This window comes from Varanus komodoensis, unplaced genomic scaffold (genome assembly GCF_004798865.1).
Source record: "Varanus komodoensis strain SLA01 unplaced genomic scaffold, ASM479886v1 scaffold1, whole genome shotgun sequence".
NCBI lineage: Eukaryota > Metazoa > Chordata > Lepidosauria > Squamata > Varanidae > Varanus > Varanus komodoensis.
Genome location: NW_025335268.1, coordinates 39,397,038 through 39,422,055, shown reverse-complemented (window position 1 = coordinate 39,422,055; position 25,018 = coordinate 39,397,038). Strand labels below are relative to the sequence as shown.

Genomic DNA, 25,018 nt, shown 5'->3' with positions numbered 1-25,018 from the left:
TGGTTCAACACTGTTCACGCCCAGAAGGGAGGGGAGGGGGAGTCGCGTTGGTTTACAGAGCCTCCATCTCTCTCACGGGTCTTCCGGTCCCTTTGAGACCAGGGCTGGAGTGCCTCTACTTGGTGTTGGGCGAACGAGACAGATTGGGGATTCTATTGGTGTACCGTGCACCTTTCTGCCCAGCAGTCTCCCTATCTGAGCTGACAGAGACCGTCTCGGACCTGGTGTTGAGGACCCCCAGGATGTTGGTCCTGGGGGACTTCAATCTCCATGCCGAGTCTGGACTGACCGGGGCGGCTCAGGACTTCATGGCCTCTATGACGGCCATGGGCCTGTCTCAACACGTCATTGGCCCGACCCATGAACGTGGACACACTCTGGACCTGGTATTCATGACGGGGCAGGAAGAGGATGACCTGAGGGTGAAGAACTTATGTTTGACTCCCCTGTCACGGTCAGATCACCTCCTGGTGAGGTTTGTGCTCGAGAGCAGCCTCTCCCTCTATAAAAGTGCGGACCCGATTGTATGGGCCTGCCCCTGGAGCCGGATGGATCCGGATGGATTCCGGAAGGCCCTGGGGGAGTTTCCGGCTGACAAGACTGGTGCTCCTGTCGAGGCTCTGGTCGAACTGTGGAACGGAGAGATGACCAGGGCTGTGGACACGATCGCTCCTAAGCGTCCTCTCCCACCGGGCAGAGTCCGCTCTTCCCCTTGGTATACACCTGAATTGCGGGCGATGAAGCGAGTTGGGAGACGGCTAGAGCGTAGGTGGAGGAAATCACGGGATGAATCTGACCGAACACATTTGAGAGCCCACTATCGGGCCTATGCTGTGGCGGTGAAGGCGGCGAAAAAGAAGTTTTTTTCCGCTTCCATTGCCTCCTCACAATGCCGTCCGGCGGAGCTTTTTCGAGTGGTGCAAGGCCTGGTTCGCCTGGGTCCTAAGGAAGATCCGATGCCACCCTCAAAGGCCCGCTGTGACGACTTTGCCAGGCATTTCAGGGAGAAAATCGCTCAGATTCGTCACGAGCTGGACTCCACTAATGAATCAGAGGTCTCTGATTCTGGTCCAAAATTATTGGAGGAATTTCAATTATTGAGGCCCAATGATGTGGACAAGGTGCTTGGAAGAGTACGTCCCACCACTTGCCTATTGGATCCTTGCCCGTCTTGGTTAATAAATAACTCCAAGCACGGGATTGGGACCTGGATCTTGGAAGTGGTTAACGCTTCTCTGAGGGAGGGTCAAGTGCCTGCCCCTTTAAAGGAGGCGGTAATACGACCGGTCCTGAAGGAAGCGTCACTGGATCCAGAGATGGCCACTAACTATAGACCTGTGGCCAACATCCCGTTTCTGGGCAAGGTGTTGGAGCGAGTGGTGGCGGGACAACTCCAAGCACTCTTGGATGAAACTGATTATCTGGATCCTTTTCAGTCCGGCTTCAGACCCGGGTACAATACTGAATCTGCCTTGGTCGCCCTGTACGACGACTTGTGCAGGGAGAAGGACAGGGGGAGTACATCCCTGTTGGTTCTTCTGGACCTCTTGGCGGCTTTCGATACCATCGACCATGGTATCCTTCTGGATAGACTTGCGGGATTGGGGGTTGGAGGCACTGCTTTGCAGTGGTTCCGCTCCTATCTCAATGGTCGATTCCAGAAGGTAGTGCTGGGGGACCATGTCTCTACGTCATGGCAGCTATGCCATGGAGTACCACAGGGCTCCATTCTATCCCCTCTGCTATTTAACATCTATATGAAACCGCTGGGAGAGGTCATCAGGAGGTGTGGGCTGCAGAATCATCAATACGCTGATGATACCCAGCTTTACCTCTCGTTCTCCACTAATCCAGGTGAGGCAGTGGCTGTGCTGAACCGGTGCTTGGCCGAGGTAAGGGAATGGATGAGGGCCAATAAACTGAAACTCAACCCAGACAAGACGGAGGTCCTGTTGGTTGGCAGATCGGGTTTCGGAGAGGGTGGATTTGACCTGGTCCTGAATGGTGCAACACTCCCTCTTAGGGATAAGGTCCGCAGCTTAGGAGTACTCCTCGACCCGGAGCTTTCTTTGGAAGCTCAGGTGACAGCGGTAGCGAGGAAGGCCTTCCTTCAGCTTCGGCTGATTAATCAGCTGCGCCCCTACCTGGAGTATGACTGCCTGGCGACGGTGACACACGCGCTGGTGACTTCCCGCCTAGACTTCTGTAACGCGCTTTACGTGGGGCTTCCCCTGAAGACAGTCCGAACACTTCAATTGGTGCAAAATAGAGCTGCCAGGTTGCTGACGGGGACAGGGTGTTATGCTCACATGACTCCAGTCCTCCGTCAGCTTCACTGGCTTCCCATTGAAGCCCGGGCCCAATTCAAGGTGTTGATTATGGCCTATAAAGCCCTAAACGGCTTGGGTCCTGGCTACCTGAACGAGCGCTTACGTCCGTATATGCCCGACCGCCCTTTGAGATCTGCGGGAGAGTCCCTTCTCCGGGAACCCTCCATGAAAGAAATTAGGAGAGTAAGTACCCGGAGGAGGGCTTTCTCTGCGGTAGCGCCCAACCTATGGAATTCACTCCCCAAAGAGGTCCGCCTGGCACCGTCGTTACTGGTTTTTCGGTGCCAGGTAAAGACCTTTTTATTTAAACATCATTTCAATTGTTAAAACATATGATCTGGCCAGGGCAACTTCTTCCTTCTCTTTCTCCTCCTATATTTTTATTTTATACTGATAATTTTAATTTTATATTTGTAAATCAATGTATTTTTTGTATTTTTGTATTTAATGGTAATTTATTATGTACTATTGCATTTCAATGTATTTTATCATGTTGTAAGCTGCCCCGAGGTTTCGGCAAGGGGCGGCATAGAAATGTTATAATAATAAAAATAATAATAATAATAAAGACAATTGAAACACACGTGATAGGTGGTCTGAACTTCACCTTTCACCCACAAAATTACCAAATGCCTTCCAATTTCACAGCCTGCAGACAGGATGATTCTGAAGTCTGATGTGCTGGCAGTGATATGCTGGGGCCTGTAGGATTTTCTCCTTTCTAAACATGCACACTTAAAGAAGGCTCTCTTGCTTAAGCCAACATGTCACTCCAAAAGGAAATGGTTTGCTCTCGGCTGAGTTAAGAATATACAGTGCAATGCCTTCTTGTGTAATGCAAACAGTTCTGCTAAAATCTTTCCTAATTAGCACTTTTGCCAATTCATATTATTTGTGGCTTATGAATACTTTACACCATTCTGCCAATTTTTTTTGTCTTTGTCATTTGAACCTATTTTCCCTTTGGAATGAAAGAGACCCTCCAAGGATTTCTCCCTATATATATTAAAGTGGAAATACCACATGATGAGAGGCAGCAGGGAATTGGTGAGATTACATTATTATACACTCTGCTAAATCATTGGCTAGGATAGACACAATATTCAAGCATGGCTCTGCATACACTAACATGTTCCTGTAGTCTTATCACCAACAGTACATGTTCAACATGGGGAAGGTTCAGCTGGATCTAAAAAAGATACTGGAACTGACTGCTGCCAGTCAGTTTTGACAATATTGGGCTAGAGAGACCAATGGTCTGACTCAGTTCAAGGTATCTTCCTTTTTTGGCTTGCAATTTAAGACTTATTAATGAAACCTCTGCTTCTGGTATATCTACCTTTAATAGAAAAAGAGAGCATGAAAGCACTGTTTTAATCAGGGTGAGGAAGAACTGGCCCTCCAGATATTGTTGCACAACTACTCCCATCATCCTTGACCATTAACCATGCTAGTTGGACTTGAGGGGGGCTGGAGTCTGACAGCGTTGGGAAGGCAGTGTCTTCTTCACCCTCTTTTAAATTAACCATAGCATCTTAAATAACTTTTCTAAAATTACAACAAAGCTGTTTTGAACAAGGAATAATTGGATATCTTCATTTCCATTCCTGTTCTTTAGGTTCACCCTGTCTTTTAGTCCTCTAGAAATCTGGTTTTTCTAGGAGAATTTCTAACATTCTGAAGTTGGAAAATTTGCAGTTTGTCACAGATTTCAGTTTATTCAGATCATTTGCATCATTTTCTAATAAGAAAGGGCGCTTCCATTACACCAAATGAACTTCTTTTCCTTCAAAATGAAATCAACAGGGATAAGCCATCTTTTTTAAAATGCATGTTTCATGTCACATTGAGTTATGCCATTTTAATGATGGGAAAATGTGTTCCCATGCATGGGGAAAGAATAATGATGCAACCATAATTAGACATAATCAGTCTGAGATTGTTCTTGTGGTGCTTTTATCAATGTGTGTGTGGGTGCACATTGTGCCAAACCAAAAAGAGAAAGGCTTGAAAGAATTGAAAACTGTAGCAAACTGGACAAGTATAGAACGCTATGCAAAATCCGGAACATAAACTGTTGAACAGGGAATGCATGAAATGCACTGGTTCCACTTTGGAAGAATAGGTGACTTGGAAATCCAAATCTGTGGGAAAATGTAGATGAGCAGAATTTCAGGCATGTACCTGTTTTAAACTCTGTAGCAGAATGAAATTGCAAGTTCTGTGGGCTTAAACAGAACTTTTACCAGCTTGGTGGTTTGAGAGTCTTACCTATGGGTCTATTAAACTCTTCTGTAAGGTTACTAAGACACTATCATCCTTATTTTCTGCAGAAAAAGAAACATTTCCCACTTTATTCAGGTTACTTATAGTCCAATTTCAAGGCGCCAGTGTTATTTGTCAATATTCAGAGAGAGTGAGAATGAAAATGGTAGTATTGAGGTAAATGAGAGGTGGAAGTAGTACCATTAAATGTGGAAGAGTTATTCCTCCCTCTTGCTGCTACTTTCCTTTTTCCTTGTATGTCTTTTAGATGGTGAGGCTGAGGGAAGGGACTGTCTTGTTTTACTGATTATATGTAAGCAGCTCTGGCACAGGACTTGCTTGAGGAACAGAATAAAAACACTTAAACATTATTTGTTTATTAATGAACAAATAATAAACCTATCATTTTCCAGTCAGCATCTTTGCCTTCAGCCTGTCTAAAAACATTCAGTGGGATTTATCACATGCTGACATGAATGAACCCTGATTAGATTATTGTAAAGTTAGACTATGTGCTTTTGTTCTTCTTCTTTCTGAATTCTGAAATTCTATAGTTTTGTTTAGACCTATGATGCATGCCATGCTTGTGTGCTGTTTTTTAGCAGTTTATACTAATTTGATGGATTATTTTTGCATCTATGGATCTTCTCTATTGTGTATGCTGCCTTGTGGGGGCCCTGAAAGGTGGCCTCTAAATACTTCCAGTAAACAATAAGCAAGCAAGTCAATTACTGTACATCAACAAGAGAGAGACAGGCAAATGTAGAACTACTAATTGGAAAACACTCTCTCCTGCTTACACTACAAACTGCTCTGAGTCTAAAAGGTGGAATTTATCTCTGCATTATTAACTAGTGATTGTGTATTTGCATTTTATGTTATATAGAATACAAATTTATTCTTATGGAAAGTACTTTTTGATTAGGAGAAGCAAAATACTGATAATGATAGACCCATGTCTAAACAAGCAACTGTTTGTTTTCTATCATTGGCCTCCATTTTGCCAAAGCATTCTTCATAAAAATCTTAAGTTCCAGCTTCCAGTCAGGCTACCTGATTGGCTGTAATTTGGTGGACTTTGCATCAAGACTCCATAATTTTTTCTGATGGTGTGCTCATGTGCCCATGCTTTCCAAATGTATTCACTCTGCTGCAAGTTAGATCTACATTTGTTTCTCAGCTATTTCTACAAATAATTCCTATAATCATTTCTTATCTCAGCAAATTTTTCCTGTGATAATAATAGTATTGCTATGTGTACCCTTTCTGAATAACATGGGCAAGCTATCCTGCCCTATCCATGCTTATCTTTCAATGGTTGAAGTCATTTAACTTCAGTTTTGACAAACATATTTCAAAACTTGACCCGCTCTGACAATGGGATATTCCTATTTCTTTCCTATTCAGTACAAAGTATTTCTCAAAGGTTGTGTTCATGCCTCAGAAGAGAACTCACACTGCACCAACCGATGCAGTAGTTTAGAGAAGTTGCTTTGGTTATTTAGCAGATTTGCGTTAAGTTACTCATTTGCTATTGGAAATAATTATATTTCCTGCCTTCTTTTTCTTGAAAGAAAAGGCATAAGAAAGCTAGGAATAAACTTTTTATGTCCACTATTTTTCTGTTCCTTTCACGCTATAACCCAAATAAGGGTTGTTCAGGTCTGTATAGTGTGCTCTTAAACTGCGTTTCTGTATCAAGAACTACAACTACGCTATTAAAGTAACAACACAAACACATTTTAGAGTGGGAATTAACATATAATTCTAGTCTGTGACTAGATCCAACTGTCAAATCAAGCAACTGACACAGCCTAGTCCAAAGATTCCATTCAGCTTAAATCAACAGTAACACTAATCAGATTATATTTCCCTTTACCATTGGGTTTTCTTTTATTTTTCCTTAAAGTACTTCTAACTTCATTCAGAAGAACTTCCAACTTGATTGACCTTTTAACGATGAGTTGGAAGCAGAAATTTCTGAATTTCATTTGGAAGCTTTGAAGTATTGCTCTTGAGGAAAGGAAGTCTTTTCAAACACATCAGGAAACATTGCAGCTACCTGTTGAGGGATTTGATGAAGAACCTGCAATTCTCCAGATGCTGTTGGAATCCAGCTCCCACCATCCACAGCCAGCATGTCCAGTGAACATGGCTAATAGGAGTCATAGGGCAAGAATTTTTGGTGGCCCATGGGTTCCCCATTCTCGACCTATGTGATGATTGATGAAATAGTTTTGAACTTACAGTTCTTAATGGCATGTTTGTTGCAATGTGACAGAAGGAACTTGGGATGTCAGTATTGCAGAATGCTTGGAAGTCTCCCTTTGTGCACTGGACAGTGGGACTCCTAATATTTCATATTGATCACTGTTCAGGTACCCCCAGCCATTTCAGTGCATTCAGATTCCTGTGGCTATTGAATATGCACCAGTGCAGTCCCAATGGCTGTTCCTTTCAATATGCCTCCACCGTGACGTACAAATCAATAGGTATGATTTACACAGGTATAATCATGCAATTGTTGACACATAACCAAGCCTGAGAACCCCCCCCCTTTTTTTTTTTTAGAAATCAGTGTGTGTGCATCCTTGAAATGTAGCGGACATTAACCAGGCACCATTCCAGAGAAAGCTAGTTGGCACTTGACAGATAACAGCAGCTCAGACAAAGGGCAATTCACACCAGCCCTCCCCATCCTCTGTGTACTAGCACCCCATACTCCCCCCCACCCTTCACGGCATCTTCTTTGGTATGCAAGTGGGAAAGATCACGCCAATGTAACTTTTTACTTCTGCACCTATTGGAAAGTATTACGTGTAACCCTTTAATGATCATTGTAAAAAAGGCCAACTGAGGACCGCTCAGGTGCGCCATCTGGAACGATTCGTTGTTAGCTGGTTATTCTCAAGAATAAATCTTTTAAAAGAAAACCTTCCCCTGTTGCGTTTTTTGAACAAACGCACACCAGGACACGGACTATTTGGTCAACAACCGTGAGTTCTCACATTCCAAATGCCTTGAGGCTTGTAAAGAAATATTTTATTTCAGATGCCAAAAAGTATTCGGAAGAGCTTGGAAATGGCTTCCTTCTCAACTGAATTGGCTTGCTCTGTCCATCGTACAAGAATCCCGTACTTACTTGATGTAAAGGAAGAGTGCTTGATGGTTTGCACATTTCAGCTCCTATCTGTATTGAGTATTATTTGCAGCGTACTCCGATTTTGTTGTTCAAGTTCCACCCCCTTCATTTGATACGCTAGATTTAAATTACTTGGAGGGCAAGTCAGAATTTAGCCCGGAGGAGGAACTGGGGCAAAGGAGAGAGAGAGAGGGGGACAAATAGTATGATCGAGGAAGTTCACTGAGCTCCCACTGTAAGGAAGTGCTCCCTGCGAGGAAACACAATGCCGAAGAGAGCTGGCTGATCCCTCCGGACTCTGCCCGGGGGCCACTGCCAGAGGCCATACGGCTGTCAAACTACCCCTGCTCCGTTCAGCATTTGCAGCTGTTTCCCAGGCAACAGGGTCTCCCCGCCCCTCTCTCCTTTAACTCGTACCTCCTCCTCTCCGCTCTCCCGTTAGCACTCGGGGCAAGATCTCGCGAGGCTTGCCAACTGGAGTGGCCGCCATATTGTGTGACACTATTTTGATTTGGACTCGGCTGGCTGAGACGCGCAGCGAGAGAAGAAGGAGGTGGAGGAGGGGGGAGGGACGGGAGCGACTGGGAAGCCGGAACGGTTCCAAACGAGGTCGGGAGCGGCGCCTGCAAGATACCCACCCGCCTACCCGAGCCCTCCCTTCCTCTCTGCCCGCCACAACAGCAGCACCAGCACGGAACCCCCCTTCCTCCCTCCCCCGGTGGCGGTGGGAGGAGGAGGCGGCAGCGGCGGCTCCGAGGTGTCCGCCTTGCCGGTTGGAGGTGGCGGCGGCGGCGGCGGCAGCTGTGGGAGGCGGAGGAGGAGCCGGTGTAGAAGAAGGGTAAGGCTACTCCCGCCGAGGCGGGCCTGATGGTGGTTTGCTGCTTAGCCTACAAGACACTCGGCCCAGAGGCCTGGGAGGGACTGGGTATCCCCCTCCCCTGGCTGGGCCCACTCCGGCCTCATTTCCCCGGGGAAGGGAAAAACTCGGAAAATCCCGAGGGTGGAAGTGGCACTGGTAGACGCTCCGTAGGGTGGCTTGCGAGCACTGTTGCTTTCGACCAGATTGGGAGGTCTGTGAGGCAAGGTGGCAGTGGTCCCATTTTATAGGTGAGAAGTTGAGGCGGAGAATGCAAACTTTGCGTTAGGTCCCCTGGTTAGTCTGTGGATGAGTTGGGATTGAACCCAGATCCAGGATTGTAAGCTGTTGGATGTAGTAATGGAACTGCTCACCGTATATGGAAGGCATGGTCTCAGACCACCGTCTGGGGAAGTCTTGGAGGAGTGGCAAATATATTTCCTTTGCAAGTTCTTGGTTGGGGGCTGTATATAACAGCTTGTGTTTCTCCTGGTCTCTCCCTCTCCAATGGGCAGTGCCCTCTTGAGTCCTAAAATGTCCGGTTTTGATAGATCTAGGTGGTTTAGCTTGGATATTTATTAAAATGTTTATATTCTACATTTTCCGTTCCATTTAAGGAACATTCAAGGTGGCAATGACTGATAATTTAGTTTAAGAATAAGATATTTAAGTAACATAGCACACCCTCTCTATTAAAGGGAAAGAAACAGTTCAGTCATAGACCAAAAGCCCTATAAAACATAATGATATTCATCAGATGCTGCAAAGTCATGAAATAGTGAGAGTATGCCAGTCTGGACACTGGAAAAGGTGCTTCATATAAGCAAGCACCATACTCCAAAGTCAGCAAAGTGATATTGAGTAGGATTTCTCCAGAAGCAGGGTTAGATTATCTGAGAGATGGTGCATCCTGTTACATATCTTAACTCAATGAAATTTTTGACTTGAGAAATAATCAGCATTTTAAATTGGACTTTTAAGGTCTCCAGAAGGAAAAGCAGCTGATGTAATAGCAGAATCTTAAAAAATTAAAATTCTTACTGCTGCATCTTCAATAGCTCACATTTCCAAGAGCCATTGAAGGGTTTGCTGCAATAATCCAATCTGTATGTGACCAGGTATAACAGTGATCAGATCAGCACTCTCCAGGAATCGAAGCTGGGCGGGGGGGGGGGGGGCATTTCCAGCTTCCATGAACAAAGCACTCCTAGATTGTGAACCTACCTCTTCAAGAGCTGGTGTGGTGAGGTGGCTAAGAGTGTGGCCTGGGATTCAAGGGATCTGGGTTCTAGTCCTCATTAAGCAGTGGAACCAACTGGGTGACTTTGGGCCAATCACAGATGCTCAGCCCAAGCTGCTTCCCAGGGTTGTTGTTGTGAAGAATAGGAGGAAGAGAATTCTATAAACCATTTTGAGTTCGTTGTAAGAAAAAAGGTGGGATAGAAATCTAATAAATAAATAATAAATAGGAGTGCAGTGCAACCAAGGATAGATTGTCTCTCTGATGATCAGCTATGTCATTTGCCCACATCCAATCCTTCCCTGCTCCTAAACACTAGTTAAAAATGTCCACTGGACTGTAATGAAAAGGAAAGTTATGGTTGGGTGTCATCAGTGTATTGATGGTCCTGAACCCCTGGGCAGTGTTTTCCCTGAAAATCTCCATAAAGTTGAGGTTGGGCAGTAGGTCCCCCATTGCTTAGACTCCAGGAAGAATTAGCAACATTATCTCCACCCTCCAGTGGTAATCCTGGGAACAGTCTTGAAGGACGCCATTATCACAGTAGTGGAAGCCACTGAGAGGTCCAGCAGAGCAAGCAAGGAAGCACTTGCCTTGTACAGTTGTGATAGTTTGTCCTTAACCTGCTGCATTCCTTATACTGAGTTCTTAAAGATAACTTCAATAACAGTAGTGCTGTAATACTGCAATTTTCTACATGTCTACTCAGAAATAATCCTTGCTGACTTCAGTGGAAATTACTTCTGAGTTAGTGAGGATGGGTTTGTAGCCTAAGTCTATGCACCAAATCCTCTTTTTTTAAAGGTAATGGTATTGAGGGAGGGAATGTTACTTAGTTCCATTATATGAAGTGCTCCATTGCATTTATACCAAATTTACTGGTGTTGTTTATGGGTGAAAAGATTTGTTGCAAATATGTGTATATTGGGTTCATGCCTATATTTCTAGATTGTAATATTTTCCTTGTTCAAGTTAATTTTAATTAGCTAAATGTGATTTCTATTGAAACAACTGGTTTGCTTCTTTTATCGTACTGCCAATTCAAGTGTATTCTTTGGAGTTCAGCAGTTGTAAAAAATCTTAAGAGTAAAGTTTTCAATCGTTAATTTTGATGAATCATAATTAAGCTGTCACTTTTTGATACAGGATGGGTAAAGTTGTGGTTGATGACGTGTGAACACTGGTTTTCTTAGGTTATATACAAATGTTTTGAAGTAATTTAAATGGGGGGTTATTTTTAAAATAAATCAGTGCATCTGTACTCTTCATGTACAGTTGCATATCTTAAAACAGTGTAAAGCAATGTTTAGACCTTGTTCTGGTCCACAGCCAGTATTGCATATAGTTTGTAAGTATGGGTGTTAATTAAGAACATAATGTGCATCATTCCTTTAGAAATAGTATCAAATTTAGAAAAGGTTGGAAGTAATACATTACCGTGTTACTGAAGTGATAGTAATCATGGGGCTTTTCACATGATATGACAGACCTCTGTGGGATATTTAACCCATCGAGAGGGTGCATGCATGACATAGGGTTGCTAATCTTTGCATAACCCACAATAGCCAGCTTCACATAATATGACAACCTCAAGTAGAGGTTGTATATGCAGTTTTTCACCCATAGTTATCATGATCCATTTTGAATTAAGGAACCCGTGACAAGTTGGAGCATGTCACCTGAACTTGGTCAGTGATTGGGACTTGCAACAAAATGTTTCAATGTGGAGTATTCAAGTTCAGCTAGCCATGTCCTCTTCCATTACATTTTTTTTCTCCCTCACAGCTTTTGATTCCTACTGAACAGGCAGTCAGGATTCAGTGGCTACTGAGCATGTTCAGGCCTCATTTGGCTGTGTTTGGGATTTGTTGATCCTTTTGTTTGTACTTCTGAAAAAAATGGGAATTCTTTTGAGCATGTTGATACTTTACTACTGTTCTCAGTGGCCCTGTTTTTAGTTGAGGTCCTATCAGTAGTCAGCATCTGACTTGGCTATTGTGAGTTCAATACTAAGACCTTGTATTTTCATAGAAGCATCAGTCTCTTCCTTGCTTTATCCTTCTGTAAAGTCAGAATTCGTTTTCACTATTTGGAAGAGATTGGATCAATTTTATTTGTGTAGAACTTATTAAATGCAAAGGATTTCAGTTTTCCATTATGAGTGGAAATTTAGTATTGTTGACCCAAGTCTGTAAAGCAGTAATTGTTGCTTCTCCTGTTTCCTGTATCTTTCTTAAACCATAGGGTAAACAAGTTGCTCTTAAACATAGCTTTCTTTAAGTTTAAGTTGCAATATAAATTTACTGTTTTTATTCATTAATGTTGCTATATGGATTGACTTGAGTATTAACAAAGGAGGGCATAGAATAAAATCCCTTTCAGCTCTAAGCAGCCATAAGTTGAGTACAGTTAAGAAATATGTGGGCTCTTATTCAGCAATACATCTGAAATATGCTTAGATCTTAATTTGAGGTTCAGAGCTTAATTTGAAGGAGTACATAGCCTTGAAAACTTTCTCTCAGACTGCATCCATTAAACCTGTGTAAACAGTAATTGCAACACTGAATTTCATCAGTATTAAATACTAATAACCAGTCCCAATAACTACATTATTTGGGGACTGAAGGAGAGAGAGTTTTTCAGATCAGACTGCAGTTTTTTGAGGCCTGTATATAATCCAACAATTTATACTTTTTTGATCTCACTGATGTCCCCTAAAGCTCTGCAATGAGGTTAATAGAGCTTAGATCTAAAAATCATCAAATTCAGCTGTTTTTCAAAGACTTAGCTATAAAACATGTGTTTTTAAATAGTGGTATCTTCTGCACTTCCTCTTTTCTATCTCTTTTAGTACTTCATCTAACACTATGTCAAATGTGCAAAATGAGGGTAAGCAACATACTCTTTTGAGAAAGAAAAACTTGAATATTAAGAACCCACAAGCTGAACAAGTAATGTAACATATTGATTTCCAGATGTATGCTGCCAGTGTTTGGGTAAGCTTTATATGCAAAGTTTTCTCTACATTGAGGGCATATTTATTTATTTTATTTATTTACATGTATTTATAGGGTTAGGGTTATGCATAAAATGTATTAACAGAATAAAACACATTAAAACCCAATGAATTAAACATGTATAAAAGCAATTAAAAAGGGCTGCAGCATGCAGGCTAATTTTTTTTTAAATCCTAACAAGATAAAGATTTTTCCTAAAAAAAAATTTCCTAAAAAGAAATGTTACATGTGTGTGTGTGAGGTGTGAGTTACTTTTGTCATAAACATGTAAATTTGTTTCTGTATGTCTTATTTCCTACATGGAAATAATATTAGCATTCTTTTTATAAATATTATTTTCTTATCTGTGAATGATTCCATGTTGCACAATGTTACCTATGAAGAAGTTATATTTGATAATTCTGTGAAGAAGCATGACGTTTAATATTAGCTATAGAGGATGCCAATTTCATGTGTTTAACAAAGTTTTAAAAAGTAGACAATATTGTGTGTACTATGTTGTCTGTTGTATAAGTCCCTAAAGTCTTTTCAGTTGAATAAAATTTTCATTATTTTCTACTTAGTTGATTAGATCAGTGATTGTCACTATTTTTTAAGCACCACCACTTGGGCGGCTTTATCAGGTTGGGGTGCATGTGTGCTCTTTTCACCCCCCCCCCCTTTGTAGGTGGTGATGCTGTTCAATACAGTCATCTGAAGGCTTTCTTCAGCCTATTATCTCCTTTGCCCTTCCATGTTGTCCAAGCAAGGCCTCATCATTCAGTTACTAAGCAGGCTTACTTGGTCTTTGGACTAATAAGGATCTTTTCCCTGTCACTGAGATAATGTTCTGCTCTGTGAAGTTCTGCAAATCTCCCAGCACAGGTCCATCTTGTCTATTTCACACCTTCAGTTTTCTCTCCAGCAGCTGTGCACCACTATAACTAGCAACTAGTACTAACTTGCTGTTAGTGTTTTGAGCTCCTCCCCACTGCAGCTAATTGATTGATTATTTCTACATATTCCTTTTCTTAAGTATTGGAGGAAAGCAAGAAGACTGTTTGTCCACTCAGTGTTCTACCCATGAAGCCTACTCCAGTAACTCAGCAGCTAGTCCACTGCTAACAAGGCATAGTTACAGAACCCCTGCAGAGAATGAGCAACTACTGGGGAGAGGGGAATGGGAGACTAGATTCTCAGAGAGTACCTTCCTAGGAATTTTACTACATTCTTTCTTTGAGTATAGGTGTAAACTTGGGAGGCCTTCAAGTTTCTCAGGAAATGCCCAACTTTCATAATGGTGGGTTAGAAACTCACTGCCGGAACACTTTAAACCCATTTTATTTAAATAGGGCTTTTAAAATTTAGTTTATATTAGTATAGTTAAGAGAAATGTTAAACTGAGAGTATTTCAAGGTTAAAATCTACATAAATGAATATGTAAGGTGCTTTTTATCATAAGGAATTATCCTGCAGAAGACTAGAATGAATTGCCATGCAAGGTATGGTAGAATTTCAGAGTTACTTGCAAATTCATGAGTGAGGAATAGACTCTGTCTAAAGTTGCATAGTATTAAACATTCTGTCACTGTAGTTGTTTTTACAGGAAATAGAACTAAAAAAAATCCCAGTGATTCAAAGTTTGAATGTTCTTTTCAGTTATATTCAAAGTGCAAATATTTAAATAGCCAAACTGAGATGTGTTTACTCCAGCATGGCATAAGCTGTGGCTGAGCTTTTATTACTACTTCGGTACTATCTGTTGTAAAAGAAGAACCAGCAAAGTTCTTGCAAAATCAAAATAATTCTTGCTTAGTATTACATTTGTTGTTGATGATGTCAGAAGAAATAATTAGTCTAACTTTGCAGAGAAATATCAATTGCAAGCATTAGTTTAAGGTAGAACTTCCATTTGATACTATTTAAGGACAAAGCAACCAAAAATGGATGGCATTTTTGGGAGTTTTTAAACAGTTTACAATCAAGCAGTATCTTTTTCTTTGAGCCAAATAAAGGTATTACCTAACTACATTTTGGAACTTTTCTTCTTTTGTTTTGTTGGAAATTCAACTTTTCACTTACATCTATTTATTTTAATCTATCTTAGTAAAATAACTTTCTAAGTAATCACTTTCCAATACTGTCATGATCATAACTTGGGTATAGCTTATATACTGATTGGTGGAGGGGGAAATTAAATGTAACTAATGTCAAGTCAATGGGCAGTATAATGTACTTGTATCTACATATTGAATAATTCATAAAGCTGTGTGTGATAAAATGTATTTTTAGGCAATATTTGTCACTCTGTGTTAAAGTTTCCCATCCAAAATGGCAGAAAGTCATGGCGAAAAATGCATTTCTTGAGGGATACAATGGTGTAACAGTTCTAGAAACAATTGACTCAAATACAAGGAAAATCAGTTTGTCTTAGAAATAAAGCAATGTTATGCTCCTGTAAAACAGTTGTGCATGGTCAGTTTTAATAAGAATATGGAAAATTTTACCCATTCTGTTCTGAGTACACATGCAGATCAGGTTTCACTTTCTTTAGTGATAAGCAATTTAAAACTTATTCAGTCCTGTTAAGAAGATGTGTGGAATTCAGTCCACTTTCACTGCAAGGAAATAGTAGTTAATATGAATAAAATTTCTGTTTTGAAGCCACAGAGTATGGCATCTTTGTGAAAAATGTCAGTGATAAAAGAAAATACTCAAGTTCTAATTTTTACATTAATACTTTAACGTTATCATGTTCAGTTATCTGGCTGACAGTCTTTTTTTCTGAATTGACATGTTTGTACAGGAGAATTTGTTAAATTGCAATCTTGTCTATAATTCATTCAGGCTGATTCACTGGACGTCGCAGGAAACTGTATATTGCTTAATACTATAGCCTTAGTATAGTGATACTAAGCTACTTAATTTTACTCAAATTTTAGTACATTTTAATTGTTGTTATGGATCTAGTTCTTTGCTGTCTTCACAGTTTTGTATAAAACTGGTTTACGAAAGCATTTAGGCAAAAAATTCTTTTTTGTGGAATCTGTAATATGTGTGCATCTAGTTGGAGGCAGAGGTTTTCTGTCTGGGATTGATGTTTTAGGAGAATATATTGCTACATAAAATAGCCCTGCAAATGTGTGGAATTATTTATATACAGAATGTTTCAGTACCTCCAGTACCACAGACAATATGCCTATCCATACTGTTTGTTGTAGAACATGACCAATATGGTGTTGTTTTGCTCATTTTCTGTTTATAGGTTTTCCATTGATATTTGATTAATCACTTGGAACAAAGTGCTGCTCTAGATAGATATGATCCAGCACAGTTTTTCTTATGTTTTTAATAGCCTATTGGCCTCTGCATATGCTTGTTGTTATTGGCCCATTAGAAGCCCAGAAGAAGGCCAAACTTCTAATAGTTAAAGATAAGAACTTAGCTGTGTGGATTGGATCAAAAGCCCTATTAAGCATTTCCCTTACATAGTGGCCAGCCAGATGCCTATAGGAAAGCGCACAGCGGAGCATGAGTGTAAGCAGCCTCCCACTCATAGTCCGCAGGAACTGGAATACAAAGGCTTACTGTCTCTGATATTGGAGGTACAGTATATCACAGAAGTGAGTACACCCCTTGTATTTTGTAAATATTTTATCTTTTCATGTGACAACTCTGAAGAAATGACACTTTGCCACAATGTAAAGTAGTGAGTATACAGCTTGTATAACAGTGTAAATTTGCTGTCCCCTCAAAATAACTCAGCACACAGCTATTAATGTCTAAACCGCTGGCAGAAAAAGTGAGTACACCCCTAAGTGAAACTGTCCAAATTGGGCCCAAAGTGTCAATATTTTGTGTGGCCACCATTATTTTCCAGCACTGCCTTAACCTTCTTGGGCATGGAGTTCACCAGAGCTTCACAGGTTGCCACTGGAGTCCTCTTCCACTCCTCCGTGATGACATCATGGAGCTGGTGGATGTTAGAGACCTTGTGCTCCTCCACCTTCTGTTTCAGGATGCCCCATAGATGCTCGATAGGGTTTAGGTCTGGAGACATGTGTGGCCAGTCCATCACCTTTACCCTTAGCTTCTTTAGCAAGGCAGTGGTCGTCTTAAAGTTGTGTTTGGGGTCGTTATCATGTTGGAATACTGCCCTGCAGCCCAGTCTCCGAAGGGAGGGGATCGTGCTCTGCTTCAGTATGTCACAGTACCTGTTGGCATTCATGGTTCCCTCAATAAACCGTAGCTCCCCAGTGCCGGCAGCACTCATGCAGTCCCAGACCACGACACTCCCACCACCATGCTTGACTGTAGGCAAGACACACTTGTCTTTGTACTCCTCACCTGGTGGTCGCTTAACAGCATCTGAACCAAATAAGTTTATCTTGGTCTCATCAGACCACAGGACATGGTCTCACTAATTCATGTCCTTAGTCTGCTTGTCTTCAGCAAACTGTTTGTGGGCTTTCTTGTGCATCATCTTTAGAAGAGGCTTCCTTTTGGGACGACAGCCCTGCAGACCAATTTGATGCAGTGTGCGGCTTATGGTCTGAGCACTGACAGGCTGACCCACCACCCCTTCAACCTCTGCAGCAATGCTGGCAGCACTCGTACGTCCATTTCCCAAAGCCAACCTCTGGATATGATGCTGAGCACGTGCATGCAACTTCTTTGGTCGACCATGGCGAGGCCTGTACTGAGTGGAACCTGTCCTGTTAAAGTGCTGTATGGTCTTGGCCACCATGCTGCAGCTCAGTTTCAGGGTCTTGACAATCTTCTTATAGCCTAGGCCATCTTTATGTAGAGCAACAATTCTTTTTTTCAGATCCTCAGAGAGTTCTTTGCCATGAGGTGCCATGTTGAACTTCCAGTGACCAGTATGAGAGAGTGAGAGCGATAACACCAAATTTAACACACCTGCTCCCCATTCACACCTGAGACCTTGTAACACTAATGAGTCACATGACACCGGGGAGGGAAAATGGCTAATAATGCCCAATTTGGACAGTTTCATTTAGGGGTGTACTCACTTTTGTTGCCAGTGGTTTAGACCTTAACGGCTGTGTGCCGAGTTATTTTGAGGGGACAGCAAATTTACACTGTTATACAAGCTGTATACTCACTACTTTACATTTTAGCAAAGTGTCATTTCTTCAGGGTTGTCACATGAAAAGATATAATAAAATATTTACAAAATGTGAGGGGTGTACTCACTTCTGTGATATACTGTATATAGCTATCATGACTAATAGCCATTGACAGTCTTATCCTCTAAATGTTTATCTAATTCCCTTTAAACCTATCTAAGTTGGTGGCCATTGCTGTACCTTATTGTAGTGAATTCCATAGTTTACCCACCATGTGAACAAGTATCTGTCTTGAATTTCCCAGTGTACAGCTTTGTTGAATGACCACTGGGTTGTAGTATTATATGAGAAGGAGGAAAAATATCTCGCTGTTCATGCATATTTTTATCCATCTCTATCATGTATGCCCGCTTACTTTTTCTGAGTTTTTATATGCTGCCCTGACTGATCATCTAGATGTAATTTTTCCAAGAATCAAATAAGGCAAATTTCTGTTTACAAGTATGTTACTGGGGACTTTGCTTAGGCAAAGCTTACCCATGAAAGATAAGGAAACAGGACACTTTTTCTAGGCAAAGAAATCCACATGAGCCTAGCCTGATTGCAAGCTCATAATGAAAACATGGAAGCTAAACTGTAATCGTGCTTGATGATAGTTATATATCATATCTGATATGCAGGCTTATTTAAATGTTTCTGTATGAGCTTTTCAGTTCTTGTAAAATGTTCTGGATATTTGCTGGATCCAGTGAGACACAGTTTTAGAACAGATCAGGTAACATTCCGAACAGTTTCCTGCTGGACCACACCAGTGAGTAAGCATGCTTGTGTGGGAAGCTATAGGGCTTGTTTTGAAAGAATGTATGCTATCCTATGTGACATGGTTTTTCAAGAAATTCCTTAGGTTCTGCTGTCATTTCTTACGAATAGGTAGGGAAAGTCAGTAGCAATGGCAACAGGAGGAAGAAGGAACAAGCACTATAATCATCAGGAAAAGTAGGAGCCAGTGCTGCTAATAGAAGCCATGAACCCAAGGACTTACCTGAGTAAATGTGTGAGGCCTTTTGCCTCCAGGATGCATAGAAAAACGTACAGTAAATTCCTAGATCAGGAAATCGTATCTAAAGGGCACTGTCTTTAAAAATACATACATACATTATTACCATATTTCGCTTGATATGCAATAGGTAGCTAGAAATGGCAATCTCTTAAGTTGATCTAAGGCAGACCTGGGCATTGTACGGCCCGCGGGCCACATCCGGCCCGGTGGCTGACTCTGACTTGCCCTCATGAGGTCACTGGCAAATTAAAAGTCAATGCAAATATATATCGTCGTAATATAGATGCAAGCAATACAACTGCACTGCTTTTATTTTGAAGGATCTGCTAAATTGAATTGAATTTATTGCTTTTCATGTAATGTTAATGTTTTTGTGAATATTCATTAAATAATGTTGTTCTGTGCTCCACATTTTCATTGTATCATTGTAATGTTTCATTTACTGTTTTTATAGAGATATATATTGAGCAGAGCTTTAAGTGTATTGGTCTGGCCCTTAACAACTGTCAAAGTTTCTCATGTGGCCCCATAGGAAAATTAATTGCCCACCCCTGATCTAAAGGATATCAAAACTTCTTTCAAAACAGCAAATGCCTCTTATTGGGGAGGAGGCATGTACTACTATCTATTATTAAGACATGTTGCATTTTTGTGTTCAAGGATATTGTACAGTATGTAAGGAAAATAATTTTGACATTCAGTGACAAAATTGTACTGGGCCTATGCATGGCTGTTGTGTACAGGCAAGTGCTCTTCCCAAAACTGTTCAGTTTACAGTTTGCACTGGCTCCTCATGGGATAGTGGTTGCTATATATGGAAAGCAGGGGAGTAGGTTGGGTGTTCTTCCGTTTCTTTATAGTTTAACCATGGTCTGTTGAGGGGAAAAATGTGTTCTTAGGTGTGGGCTGGGAAATGAGGACTTGAGAAAATATTTTTCCAGTGCATTCTAGAGCCCTGTTTGACCATGCGTTTTTCTATTGTGATTTTAAGCTGATCCCTTTCTCCCACATCCCTTCCAGAGTTGCCTCACAAGAGCTGTTGCTCACTTGCTTTGACAGGGTTTGCAGACTCAGCTGGATTTTTTTTCTCAAATAAGAACTTCTGTTTTAGATACCCTGCACTCTGTTATTTATTGGAGATCCTCTTGTCCTGCATATCTGGATTAGTTTCAGTCTAACCCATTGAGGCATAGCATGTGCTTGAGGCTATGCAGGTGGCCATTTGTGTATCGGATCTATGCCAGTTCTGGTTGGTGAAAACCAACTGAGATAAATTGTTTTTAGTACTGACTGGGCTGAACTATGTAGCTTTAAAGAATGGTAAAGGGCCAGACAACTTCAAGTTTGTAATTGTTGCTGTTGTGTTTAAGTAAAATAACATACATATTCACGTATTGATTGCTCAGCCAGATGCCAGTCTGCTTACAATCTTGCCTGGAAAGGAGATGGGGGTAGACAAGGTGGTTGAACATCTGGTTTCTCTATAGCTATTCGTTCTTCAATCTGCACCATTCTGAACCTTGCACTGAGACTGTAGCTGTCCTGCCAAATTCAGACCCAAGATTCTATCAGGATTTATGTACAGAAAGCTTTATTAAAACCTTGATCATTTCTGAAACTATGTGTACATGCAGTAGTCAGAGTCATCAATGCCTCCTTGGAATATTTACTGTAACCAACACTTTTTAAGCATCACAAGTACATGTAAAATGTTAATGTATGTAAAGTAATGCATAGTATTCAATTCAGTGAGAATACTTGGTTCCCATCAAGTCTTCATGTCTGCTCTTTCAGTATCTGGGTATGTATTCTTCATTAGCTTCACATGCTACAAATTTCATGAGCGGTATTTTCCCTTACTTCCAAGGAACAAGCTGCTAGTTTTTCATGTACCTCTAGTCTAGGCATGATTGATGTCTGAGGCAAGTAAAACTATACTGATAGCTAGACATTTTGCAATACTTAGTGAGTTCAGCTTGGATGTCATATATCCTCACTTGAAATCCTACTTTAAATTTAAGAAAAAGTGATATGCCTGTAAGACATATGCCACTCTACACTACTCAGCAGATGCATGGTATATACATCTAATAATAGACTTGGATTTCTTCCCCTAAACTAGGAGGCAAGGATTAGCACTTCTGCTTTTAATTGTCTCAATTGGTATGAACTAAATGTCTGTCTTTTATAATTACTTTTTTCTTTCATCTAGTCTCTAACACTTACTATTTTTGACAGGCTTATATTCTATAGTTGGACTTTCATGGTAGCTTACAAACAAATTTAAATAATCAGTTTATAATTTCAGCAGTAGTGAACTTTCCCATCTGGATTCTGCATCCCTGCACAAAGGAAGAACTTCTTCATCCCTTTCTTACTGTTTACTTAGGTTTTGGTTGCTTTAAAAGTAGGGCAAAAGAACCACCACTCCCAGGAATCACCTCTCCTCCTAACAAAAAAAGGAATAGAACAGATTTTGTGATAACAAGCCTCATAATATAAACTCTGCTTCAAATACCTGTGCCTCTTACAGACCATGAGGTGATAAAAATTTCTGGGACAGAACTGCTTCTATCATATAGGTTTTTAAAAAAATAAAAACTGGCTTATTGGCAGGTAAAGAATCCCCCGGCTGTTCTTTCCTCACTTAGCCAGTTCTGGCTGTCTTTGTCACACCAATGGGGCAAAGATTACTGCTACCTCAAACAGATCTGGGAGCAGAGCAGATAAGTTTATGAATTGAGCTCAGGCTGGTTTTTCATACAATGGATGAACATCACACTTAAGAAAATTAATACAAAGTGAGGATCTCCACTAAAATCTCAAATACCTAGCAGATTTGAAATTGTTGACTATTTCAAATACATGAAACCATCATACAGGAAAACATGCTTGGGACTGAGATTATCTAAGGTCAAAACCAGAATCCTTAAAGAGATATTTTGGAATGCTCTAGATTTCTTGCCTTTTTATTTTATGATCTCCAGTTTAATCCATTTACCTTGATAAAAGTTATTAGTTGGTTATATTCGGTTACTCTAAAATTATTAAAGGAGCACCACAAGCAATCTGATAGCCAAAGCAAATGTGCTGGAATAAGTGTAGTATGTTCCTGCAACCTGTATCTGTCAAGATTTAGCAGCTTTCTGAACCAAATTCAAGGGCAGCTACACATTGAGCGCACTAGTGCAGTCATATCTAGAATTGGCAAGGCATATATTATGGTAGCCAGGTGTCTCTTTCTTCCAGTATAACTGTCAAAAAAAACACACTCCTGTCCTGGCAGTAGCCATCACCTGAGAATCCAAAAGCTGTGCTAGTCCAAGAACACTCCCAAGCTATGAACCTGTGCCCTAAGTTACACTGGTCTAGCCATTAAGTATAGGCATTTCTCCAGTATACAAATCAGAATGGTTTGTATATAGAATTCATGGTTATGCTGTCTTCCAGGTGTACTGTGGAATGTTTTTGACTAGTATTATTTCAGCAAAGCTTTTGACAAAGATCTCCATAATATATTGATTAGAACGCTAGCTAAAAGTGGGCTAGATAAAAACTATAAGGTGGATCCACAGCTGGCTACAGAATCAGACTCAAAAAGTGCTCATCAGTGGCGCCTTCTGAAACTGAGGAGACGTTCACAAGTGGGATACCACAGAACTCAGTCCTGGACCCAGTTCTCTTCAACATTCTTCTTAATGATTTCCAGGAGAAAGTGCAGGGAAATGCTTAGCAAATTTGCAGATGGCACAAAATTGGGATCATTAATATCACAGAAAGCAGGAACAAAATTCAGAAAAATCTTAAGTTGGAACACTGGGCCAAACACAAGACAATTGTATTTAACAGGGAAAAATGCAGAGTTCTGTAGCTAGAATAAGAAACCGAATGCATTATTACAAGATGAGGAATACTAGGCTCAACAATACTGCAAGTGAAAAGGATCTTATAATTCTTATAATGTGGTTAAGCTGCAAAAAAGGCAAATGCTATTTTAGGCTGCATTAATTAGAAGTATCACTTTCAAACCATTGGAGTGCTGTTTCCTTCTTTTGAACACTTGTTAGGTTTGAATGCTATGTCTAGGCCTGGGTACCAACATGCAGACAAACTGGAAAAGATTCAGAGGCAGGTAGCAAAGATGATCTGGGGAATGGACATAAACCCTATGAGAAACAACTGGAAATTCTGGGCTTGTTTATCCATGAGAAAAGACTGAGGAGAAATGTGATAGCACTTTTCAAATACTTTAGAGGTACTTCAAACACTGTCATACAGAATGGGGCTAGGATCCCTTCTTGATTATTCCAGAATCCAGGGCATGGAATAATGGGCTCAAGATACAGGAAGCCAGATTCCTGCTGGACATCAGGAAAAGCTACCTGACTGTTAGAGCAGTACAGCAATGGAAAGTCATGGGCTTTGCCCCACTACAGACATTCAAGATGCAGCTGGACAGCCATTGTGTTAGACTCTTACATTGGACAGAAAATGACCTAAAGGCCTTATCGGTCTCTTCCAACTAAATTATACTATGTGACTTCTAGCTTACCAGACTGAGGGTGAAGGAAAATGCTTGGTTTAATTGTTCACTTTCAGTGAACATGTTTAGTCCTCTGAGGATAATGCTTGAGCTAACTTAGAGGTACTTGCAAAGCTTGGAGGGTATGGCATTTGTAGGTGTGTTAGCTTCCCAGTCTCAGGGTAATAGCACTTATGCTGTCATGGTGAATTACTATCTCAGGAAGTAGGCTGTCATCACTCCAAGGAGGATGATAAAGATTGCTTAGAAGGATCCATTACTTCAAGTGATGATGAAAATAGAGTCTCATACTGAAGATATCACTCTGAGGAGCAGAGTGTGCAGAGCTAGCGCAATTGGTGAATCTAAAGCATCTCAATACATATATGATATAGCATTGGAAGAAAGGATTGTTAAACACTGGGGAATAGTTTGGAAGTAACCAGGTCTGTGCAAAAAGAATGGACTTAAGTTGAACCAGAATGGAAGCAAACTTTTGACACTTAACATCAAAGATGTGTCAGGGATGATTTTAAACTGACTTCTTGTGGAAAGCCAACATGGAGCTGGGAACTGTCTGATTTGAGATGGGTAATTCCTAGTGTAACTTTGTGAAAATGTTCTTGATTCACTAGATACTGGTGGGAATACAAATAGGTGATGACTGAACAGTAAAACCTGAAGTCAGTGGAAGATGCCAAAGGGCCATATGGGAAAATGCACAGTCAGAAACATTTGGGGGAGGGAACAGCATGTGTATGTGCCAGTGCTAGAAAATCCTAAGCTAAGATAGGGGAAATAGTGTGATTTGTTCTAAAGAAGAGCATAGATTGGACATGATGCTGAATGATGTGCACCTTAACTTTCTAGGTAGAAAGTCAAGGTACACATCATATGACTGAATAGAAACTTTGGAATCAAGAGCCAATGCGAATAAAGAGGATATGGTAGAACTGTGAAAGATGCAGAAAGGAGCAACCAAAATGATCAGGGTACAAGAGCAACTCCTCCATGATGAAAGATTAGAATATATGGGGCTTTTTAGTGTCCCCCCAAAAAAAAAAAAAAAAAATCAAAGTAAGCCAGGAGATGATAGACGTTTATAACATTATGCAAGGTATGGAGGCAGTGGGTGGTGGTTTATTTTCTCTCTCACACAATACTAGAATTCAGAGTCACCAAGTAAAATCCAGAACAGATTAAGGGAATCTGTTACATTATCTGTCACATAATACATGGTTAAACTATGGGATTCAGTAATATAAGGTATGGTGGTGGCAACAAACTTGAATGGGTTTGAGAGGAAATTTGACAAATTCAAGGAGAGATGAGACATCTGAACACAAGTTACTGAGTAACATAACTGGAAGGCACTATTCTGTTGGTATCATGGTTGTAGGCTTTCCACAGCAATCTTGTTGGGTACCGTGAGAACAGAATGTGGGATAGGCTTTTGGTCTGTTTAGTGAAATTATTTGTATTTTCTTTTTTCCATAATTAAAAAGTTGAGGTGGGCA

General features: G+C 40.8%; 1 protein-coding gene across 2 annotated transcripts in view; it reads left to right on the top strand.

Annotated features, from left to right (window-relative positions):
- Positions 1 to 8,292: 8,292 nt before the first annotated feature.
- The window catches only part of TAB2 (TGF-beta activated kinase 1 (MAP3K7) binding protein 2), a 64,255-nt gene continuing 47,529 nt past the window's right edge, over positions 8,293 to 25,018 (top strand). For both annotated transcript variants that reach the window (XM_044423006.1, XM_044422996.1), the window contains exon 1: positions 8,293 to 8,575. The gene's annotated coding sequence lies outside the window, so the exon portion shown is untranslated. The remainder of the gene's footprint in view (positions 8,576 to 25,018) is intronic.